General features: G+C 50.3%; 1 long non-coding RNA gene across 3 annotated transcripts; it reads left to right on the forward strand.

Moving 5' to 3' along the window:
* The first annotated feature begins 644 nt into the window (after nucleotides 1–644).
* On the forward strand, nucleotides 645–4,639 carry LOC118700974 (uncharacterized). 3 transcript variants are annotated; one of them, XR_004982380.2, is made up of 6 exons: nucleotides 645–854; nucleotides 1,474–1,537; nucleotides 1,792–1,818; nucleotides 2,176–2,251; nucleotides 3,021–3,142; nucleotides 3,566–4,639. It is a non-coding gene; the product is annotated as an uncharacterized LOC118700974 (long non-coding RNA). The 3 variants fall into 3 exon arrangements; XR_004982378.2 differs by having other exon boundaries at nucleotides 2,176–3,142; XR_004982379.2 differs by lacking the exon at nucleotides 1,792–1,818 and having other exon boundaries at nucleotides 2,176–3,142.
* The last annotated feature ends 4,036 nt before the right edge of the window (nucleotides 4,640–8,675 follow it).

Here is an 8,675-nt window from a genome sequence, read left to right on the forward strand (position 1 = left end):
GCTGGGGTGGAAGGAACAAAGGGACTGGCTGCCGCTGCTGTGGGCGGGGGCGGACGAGCGGCTGCGGAGGCGGCTCCGCGGCGTGCTCAGCCTTGCGAGCAGAGAGCGCTCGACAGCGCTGGAATGACACGGCTGCTGAGTGCCTCAGTGCTCGTGGCTCTTCCTTCCACGCAAACAGATGGAGCGGCATCGCTGAGCAGTAAAACACAGCGATGGCCCGGAGAATGGCGAGCGCAAGGAGCGCCGGGCTGGTTCCTTCTGATGGCACAGGTGCGATCCGCAAACTCAGTCCCTTGTGCCCCTACCCTCCCGACCCCCAGGGGAAATGCTCTCCAGCCTCGAGCTGCTGCAAGACAAAACGTGTGATTTGACACTAGGGTCCGGAAAAGGTTTCCGTTTAGATTAGCAAATGCCTCAATTGTTCTTGGTTACATCCTAGGATCGGTTTTAGGCAGTGACTTTATACCGCTTGTCGGAATTTCTTGTGCAATGGTAAGAAAATAGGCAGGTCTGATACTGGTTTCGCTTTTTTTCTACTTCATGTTCCATGAGCTGCTTTTATCCAAGCAATTGTTTTAAAGTCTACTGTAGGCGTTTCTGGTTCACTTTTTTTTTTTCTTTGCAGCACCCGTGACTTTTTTTTTTTTTTCTCTAAATCGGCAGCAAATATAGCTGAGTAAAATTACCTTGGTTTTCTTCCTTCTTAAATGTTTTTATTGATAATCCTATTTGAATATGCAGAACAAGTGGGTATGTCCTGTAATATATCCTAGCTTTTCTTGTTTACAGGGTACTCAGAAAATACTTTTCCCTTAGAGTCCCACTGAAACATTCTCAGTGCAATCTCCGTTAAGGTATGTGTTTACAAATAAGCCACCATCAGCTGAGATATTTGCCTGTGTACCTTTTCCTGTAATTCAGAGCTTGTGTTCTGTGGTTTTTATGGTAAACCTATCAAACTTGTGAAACTGTTTTGCAAGTCTTAATCGTTGAAGGCAGCAAGAAGTGGTTTTAAAGCCTGTTCTTGAGTAGACAAAGGGAAAAAGTGTGAATTTGATGCTGAACTTGTCCTTTTTCATTTGACTTGCCTTGAATGATTTAGGAAGAGAGAGAACTAGAAAAAAGAGAGAAATAGAATTGGTTCTTGAGCCCTCCTAAAATGCTCCCCGTGATTCTGTGTGGAGCCAAAGTGAAGGGTGATGGAACAGAGCCCTGTGCTTTAGAAGGAAATCAATTTCAACCTGATCTCCACCCTGAGTCTCCCTAATTTCTGTTTTTAAAATGCAAACTAAGTTTAGGAAGTGTTGGAAGTTAGTATTTTGGGGAAGAAATGGCAGTTGCACCAACCGTTCCGTTTCCCAGAGGCTCTGGGAACGATTCATTTTGTAAGCGCTGTAACTGCAATCGGTTGGTGGTTCGGGGTTGGAATGTGCACTTGCCCTCCTCTAAAGCACTCGTTCATTTGCATTTCAGTGCCAGGAGTCTGGAGAAACTGGAGAAGAGCCCAAGAGACATTTTTCATCCTGAGATACAAAAGGTAGGAAGTGACTTTTTTTGTTTGGTTCTTTTTCTTTATGATTTCCTGGAAATAGAAGTAATTAAGTATAGATACTACTGGTTTGTTTCTTCCAGTAGCTAATAAGAATAAGAATAATAATCTAATACTACTTAAACTGTCTCTTTATCCATTGAACTGGCCATTTCAAATCCAAACTTCTAAACACAAATAAAACCATCATCCTTGTAAAATCTTTAATAGGAGGGGGCTAAAGATGCTGTTTTTGTTGACAGGATTTATTGGTTCTTGAAGGGCAAGAGGTGAGTACAAGCCTAACTACTTCTTGCTCACAGACCCGTCCGGTGAGTACAGCTTTGTATTTTGATGGGCTTTTGATGACTTCTAAATCAATTGCTCGTTACAGTAAAAAGAAGTAATGTTTTTTTGAACCTGACAGCAAAAATAACTTGAAGCACCAACTTAATAATAATTGATCACCCATCTAAGTTAATGGTTTTATGCTATACTATCAAAGTTTAAAGGTAAATTATCGTGTAGTAGGAGATAGTATAAAATGTATGTTCTGATGTGTAGGATGTATGCAAAGATTAGAGGAACCAAATTGTTATGTCTTCTGTTTGACTGTTTACCAAATAATATTTGGTTTTATTTTCCAGGGATCGGTGAATTTTAAATTTGGAGTCCTCTATGCTAAGGATGGTCAGCTTACAGGTGATGAAATGTTCAGTCATGGTGAGTTTTCCACCTTCTCCTTAATTGTTTTGCTCATCTGAAAAAAAAAAAAAAAAAAAAAAAAGGTATGTTTATTATTTGTTACCCTGTTCTGTCCGTTTCCTCAGTATTTGCTGGAGCTCTGCTTACCCAAGCTTTGGGTAAAACAAGCTTTGGGTTCTTTCTGTCCCACTGGGTGTTGCCCAGTTTGGTTGCATCTGGTGAAATTCACCCTGAGCCCTTACAGAACCAGCTCAAACCACGTGAGAGCCATTCGCAGCTCTCTCAGGACACCCGGAGGAGGATGGGTGACGTTTCTGAGCATCTGGCAAGTGTACTTCTATCAAAACTCGGCCTGTGTAATTTCTGGGGAAAACCCTTCTGTATCCTGGAGGGTTCCTCAAACTCTGTTGAGGATCCAGTTAGCAGTTGCTTACCTGGATGGTTCCAGCTCCTCAAGTTAACACTTGTACTCTTGCCCTGTAGTTTAGATCTATTGTAGTTTTGTTATTTTGCACGATTTTACGTCTTTGGAAAATAACGTGCGTTTCACTCTTTGGAACCTCTCGGATCATTCTTTGGTGCAGCACCACCTAATGGGACACTTGGCTGCTGTGCTGAAGGGCTTGGTTACTAGGATTGTAAATCCCGGAGAGTTTGTAAGTCTTCTGTCCCCAGGGAGGTATCACGCTTTGTTCACTCTGTTTGTCAGGTGCTGCTTCTCGTCGGAAGTATTAACTTCAAACTGCCCTGTTCTTTTTTTAACTTTTTTTCCTGGTTCTCTCCGTAGGGCAGGGAAGGACTCTCGTATCCTGGTTGTCAGACTCAGCGCTGCCCGAGAAGATACAGAGAGTGTAAAAATCATAAGAAGCAAATAGGACTGCAGAGGAAACAAACTGGAGAGAACAAAAGGTGATATTGTTCTCCTTAGCCTGGATTAGAAACATCCCCTGTGCTTTGATGCCGGTGGCTGCCAGGGGCTCGTTAGGTCTTTTTAGGCAGGTGTAGGTGTTCACTTGTAGGTTCTATTTTTTGGCAAAGGACCATGAGAGAAGTTTATTTCTACATCCAAATAAACATTCATCTTATCTGAACATAACCTGTCATCCCATTTCTGACGTTAAGGACTCCTGTATAAATACTTGGGGAGGTTTTCTTTGTCGTTTCTGAATGGTTCCATTTTGGTTCCATCTACCTGCCGGATACTTGAACGAGTCTGAGGTGGTTTAATTGCATACTGCTTCCTTGAAATTCTGTTGGTCTCTGCTTGGAACCCTTCTTGTAGTGCTTAATGAAAGACTTCTGATGGTGTTTTCTTGCCTGTTTGTGTTTAAGGTCGTGCTCTGATGCATTTACAGAAACCATGGCAGGAGAGAGTCAGCTGCTGGAGAAGAGGAGACAGTATTATCCCTGTGCAGCATAGAACTGCGCTACTGCTGTGCCATCAGCTGTGTCTGCACTGAAAGTAGCCACCTTCACTTGTAGGTAGCTCCTTGGTGCTTTAGGACACGCTGAGGGATTTATTCCTTTTGGGATCCACGATGAGAATTCCCAAGAGAGGTAGTAATAAGGTATGAGATTGGAAAAAAGCCTGTGTCCTTGGAATGTTGTTGTTGTCGTCAAAAGTTAATTTTTCCTTCTTTCTTAGCCAGTAGTCAGCTTTTTGCTTTATTTTTTGTGGGATCAGTACTTGATTGTTTAAAAAATTGCTTCAAAATAACTGCAGCGGCTGGCCACCAGGACCTTGTTCAGATTTGCCTATTTGCTTGTAGCTAAAACGTTTCCATATTGTTTCTCGTTCTATTGAAGAAACTGCTGCCCAGTCAACTAAGAACTGAACATCTATCTGTCTAGGACATGGGGAGAGGATTTAGGTCGTGTCTTTGTTTCCAGAAAAAAGTTCCAGTGTAGTTTCTAACTAGAGGCAAAGGGGGGGGTGAAGACTCGGGGCTCTGATGCCGTTGGGGGCACCCCGAGGTGCCCAGGAGAGGGAGCCCCACTGCGGTGCAGGAGCAGGTATGTTATCACGTACTAGAGAGCAAATGATAAATAGAAATAGGAAAATTATAAATATAAAAATATTTTTTAAATCGTTATAGAAAGCGGTTTTTTTTACTTGCCAGTAGGCAGGGTTTTGATGATAAAAATGATAAATACAAAGAATATGAAGGTAGAAATCTAAGTCTAGAAATATATCATAAATACGTACAGATAAAGTTTAAAACTAGAAGAAAAAATCAGTTGCAGCAGTAGATACGATACATAATATAAATAATACTTTAAATACATGTCTAGAATTTTATAGATATTATAGATAATTATTAATAGATTGCATCAAAAGAAACCATATATATAAATGTGAGTATAACTATACAAAGTATAAAAATATTTCGATACCGTTTAAAAGAAGGTGTTTTCGTGTATTTTTTTGGTTAGAGATGGGGTTTTTATTTGGATTAATAGAAGTATTCTAGAAATATAAATCTAACTATAGAAAGATACAATCGATAGAGAAAGATATTTCTAAAAACACAACCGAACGACGCCGCCTTCGGGGGAATCGCACGAGCTCGGCCGAAGCAAGGCGAGAGCGGCCGACCCTGACGGCCTCGAGCGAACCGAGGCGAGCGGAGCCGAGGCGCGCCCAAGGCACAGAGCGGCTGGGAGTTGGGCCGAAGCGAGGCGAGCTCTGCCGAAGAGGCGAATGCAGGCGCCAAGAGCCGAGTTGAGGCGACAAGAGCCGACTCGAGCCGAGCGTCTCCGGAGCGAGCCGAGCTCCGCCGAGCGCAGCATCCCGGGCAGGGCGAGGCGCCGGGCCGGGCTCGGGGTGCAGCCGGGGCTCTGGGAGGCTTCCCCGCCTGTCCCTCTCTTTAGCCCTCCTTCCTTCTCCCCGTATTCGCCTTCTCTCGTTCCCTTTCCCCCATTCCCTCTCCCCCCACAAACCCGGCTCCTTCCTGTCCTGTCCCTAGCCCGCTACTCCCTTCTGTTCCCCCTCTCTCCTTCCTCTGCCCAGCCTCCCTGTACCCTCTTCCCGGGCTTTCCCTTCCCGTCCCGCTTTCCTGCGCAGCCCGAGCTCCCTCGCCGCCCTTTCTCATGCCCTGCTCTCGCTCCTCTCTTCCCGTGCCCCCTTTCCTTCTTTGCCCCGCAGCCGCGGGGCTCGGGCTGCCGGAGAATAAAGCCCCGAGGGCCGGAGCCCGGCGCCCCTGGGCCCTTGCAGGAGTCCCCGCGCGGGGCCGGAGGCTCTCGGCGGATCCCCCCGTGCCGCTCAAGCAGCCCGGCCGACAGCGCCGGAGCTGCGGCTTTGCCGGCATCGCGCTGAGAGCGGCCCCCGCCCTGTGCCGGGCCGTCCCCGCCGTCTGTGCCGCTCCCTCTCTCGCTGCCCCCGGCCCGTGACAGCGAGGCTGGGCAGGAACCTCAAGCCTTCTGGGGGCTGCCCCCGCTTTCTTGTTGCAGCAGAATCCCTTGCTGGGGCCATGCACGTGTGGGAAGGGCTTGGGGGAAGCGCTGCGCTGCTGTCCAGGGCAGTCGGATTCGTTCTGAGCCTTCTTTGGGGGTCAGGAAAAGGGGGGGGGGGGGGGGGGGGTGAAGACTCGGGGCTCTGATGCCGTTGGGGGCACCCCGAGGTGCCCAGGAGAGGGAGCCCCACTGCGGTGCAGGAGCAGGTGGGGGGCGGGCGAGGGGCGGGGGTCACGCTGGGTGCCGTCCCCCAGAGGGACCCAAAGCTGCCACCAAATGCACAGGGAGGGAGGGGTGAGTGGGTGTAGGATGCTAAAACCTGGCAAGGCGTTCGGTTTTCTAGGTATTGCTAAAGAATAGGAATTGGTCTCTAAACTCAGCTGGGGAGAAACCCTCTCTACGCACTCATTTGTTTCCAGGAATGTAGAAGGTTCCGACTGGAGATGGGTAGTAGTTCTGAAGATATTGCCGTGAGGTTTTGATCTAGGAACGGACCGAGCTGTGCCCTGGAACCCTCAGAACAGCTGCAGGGGCTGAAGGCGATAGAAGGGGCTCTCTGGCACCTTTTGCCTCCGTTCTCTGCCAGCGCCCAAATCGTGTCGCAGTCCCGGAAGAGGCGCTTGTCATCCCGAGAGCCAAAAGGAAGACGTGTAAAATCCCAGCTCTGCCTTGGGTTTCGTGTGGGTTTTTTACTTCGTATTGATGTCATTCCAGAGAGCGAGGAAAGAAGAAATGTGACCGGGTCCCACTATTACTGTGTGAAGGCTTTTTTGAAAGGCTGCTGTATTTCTATTGTCTTTTTCCACTCCAAGCTTGACTTTTCCCTTTGTTTTACGAGCTCTGCTGCATTGGGTGTCCCAAGGAGGGCGGGGTTCCTCAGCAGGGCTCTTAGGAGGTGGCGCTGATTCTGCTTTTTCTGAAGGCGTCTCAAAGCGTGCTACCAGAATGACGGTTTTGTGCACTGGAAAGTTTTCCCTCAGCGCCATCAGCGCACGTCCGTGTCTGAATTGTGGAAGCAGACGGACTAAGAACAGCCAGCACCCGGAGCAGATGTCTGTTGGCTCTGTGTCTGTGAGAAGCGGGCTGTGTGCTGAACGGGGAGAGGTGCTGTTGGAGAGTGGCATCAGCGCCAGGTGTGAGCTGTGAGGATGATGAGGGGCCGGCTCCTGCCGGGGGGGGGGGGGGGGTGGGGGGGCGAGGCTGTTTTAGGGGGAGGCTTCGCCTCAGCTCCCTTTTGCATGGAGCTGCTGAGAAGAGGGGTTCATGGGGGGCTCCTGGGGCTGTCTCATGGAAGGACTGCGAGAGCTTCTCGCAGCGTCTGGGCGAACACCTGGATGCGCGCTTGGAGACGCGGAGCATCGCTTCAAGGAGGTGCCGAGGGACGAATCTTTGTGCCGGGAAGCAGCAGCCGAACGGGTGAGCGCGTGTGGATTTGGAGCGGGGACTTTGGTCCTTTCCCTTTTCGATTTGATCTTGGCAGTCCCCCCTCCCCGGTTCCCCAGGACCAAAAACGGAGCTTGTGAAGACAAAAGAAGGAGAGGCAAGCAGCTACTCTCCTAATATTGTCTGTGTTCGAACTGGGAGGGATCCGCCTTCACCTGCGGTTCGAAGGGTGTTGATTGAAGGAAAACCTGCCTTTTCCCGGCTGTTAGGGGTATCCCAGGGGTGACAGGGAATCCCTGCGTTCCATTTGAACGGGAATGGGCAAAGTATTGTTGTCATCTGAGGGGTTTGATTTGAAGGCAGCCAGCCCATTTTCATCATCCTAAGGTTTAAATGGAGGGGACAGCGCTGGTGTCCCTCCTTTGCAAGGGTTTGAATTGAGGTCCAAATCCCCCTTTCCACACGGCTTGAAGGATTTCATTGGAGGAAAGCCCCTTCTTTTCTGCTCTCCCAGGGGATGAACTTGAAGGGGAGAACCCATTTCCTTGCCCTTGTTGAAGCGAGGTGAGCGCCGCCCGCGGCGTCAGTTTCGGGGTTCAGTTGCGGGAAGCCGCAGCTCTGGCAGCGTTTGCAGGGCTGCAGTCGGGGCTGTGCCGCTGCATTTGAGGGCGCTTCTTGTGGCCGCGGCCCGGCCCGGAGCGTTGCCGCTCGGGAGCGCTGCCGGCCCGGGCCGGGCGGTTGCCGAGGCGCATGGGGAATTTGGCGCGGCAGCGGCGGAGCCGCTCTGGCGGTGCGAGCCGCCGTGCGGAGCCGAGGGCAGCTGGCGCCGGGCCGGCCGAGGGCGGCAGAGGCGGCGCGGGCGCTGCTGCGCCGGCCCGGCCGGTGCCGGCCTCTCTGTCCGCTCCGGGCGCTGGGCTCGGGCGCCGCCGGGGTCCCCCGGGCAGGGAGAGCGGGCGGGGGCGGGGGGGTCTCCGGGGCGGCGCCGCCCCTGCGCGCCGGAGGAGCCGCTTTGCCGCCGGGAGCCGCGCTCCGTCCGGGGCCGGCAGCGCGGGGTTCGGCTGCCGCAAGTTCTTGGGTGTCGTGGTTCGGAGGTGCTCTGTAGGGATCGATCGCACGGTTTTGTGTGGGTCGCAGTGGGTGTGTGCTAAGGGCTATGGCGTTCTTCCTGACCGGTACGGTTCTCGGTTCAGGTGGTGACGATAAAGGTTTGGTTTGAATCGAGTTCTGTAGTCGGATATTTTTTTTTGCCGGGCTATTATGTTTTTAAAGGCGTGCAATGGTTTCTACGGGTCGTTGCGCGAAGCAGCGGCTCGGATTTTAATTCTGTCGCGGTGGCTTTTATTAGCGTGGGCGTGTAGCGTTTGTTTCGGTGGGGTCGAGGTGGCGTCGTGTCGTTAATAGCAGCGGGGTTTTTAAAATCTCTCTAATTGCGTTTGTGTTTATCGTCTTCCAGGGCTTTTATTGATTTGGTTTGTTTGATTGTAGTGTATGTTGTATTGTTACGGGATCATTTGGGAGATATTGTTAATGGTTACGTTTCTCTTTAGGCTTTGTGTTTATTTCTGGGTGGTATTTTTATTTTGATCGAATGAGGCTCTATGCGTTT

Source organism: Molothrus ater, unplaced genomic scaffold (genome assembly GCF_012460135.2).
Source record: "Molothrus ater isolate BHLD 08-10-18 breed brown headed cowbird unplaced genomic scaffold, BPBGC_Mater_1.1 matUn_MA501, whole genome shotgun sequence".
In the NCBI taxonomy this organism is placed as follows: domain Eukaryota; kingdom Metazoa; phylum Chordata; class Aves; order Passeriformes; family Icteridae; genus Molothrus; species Molothrus ater.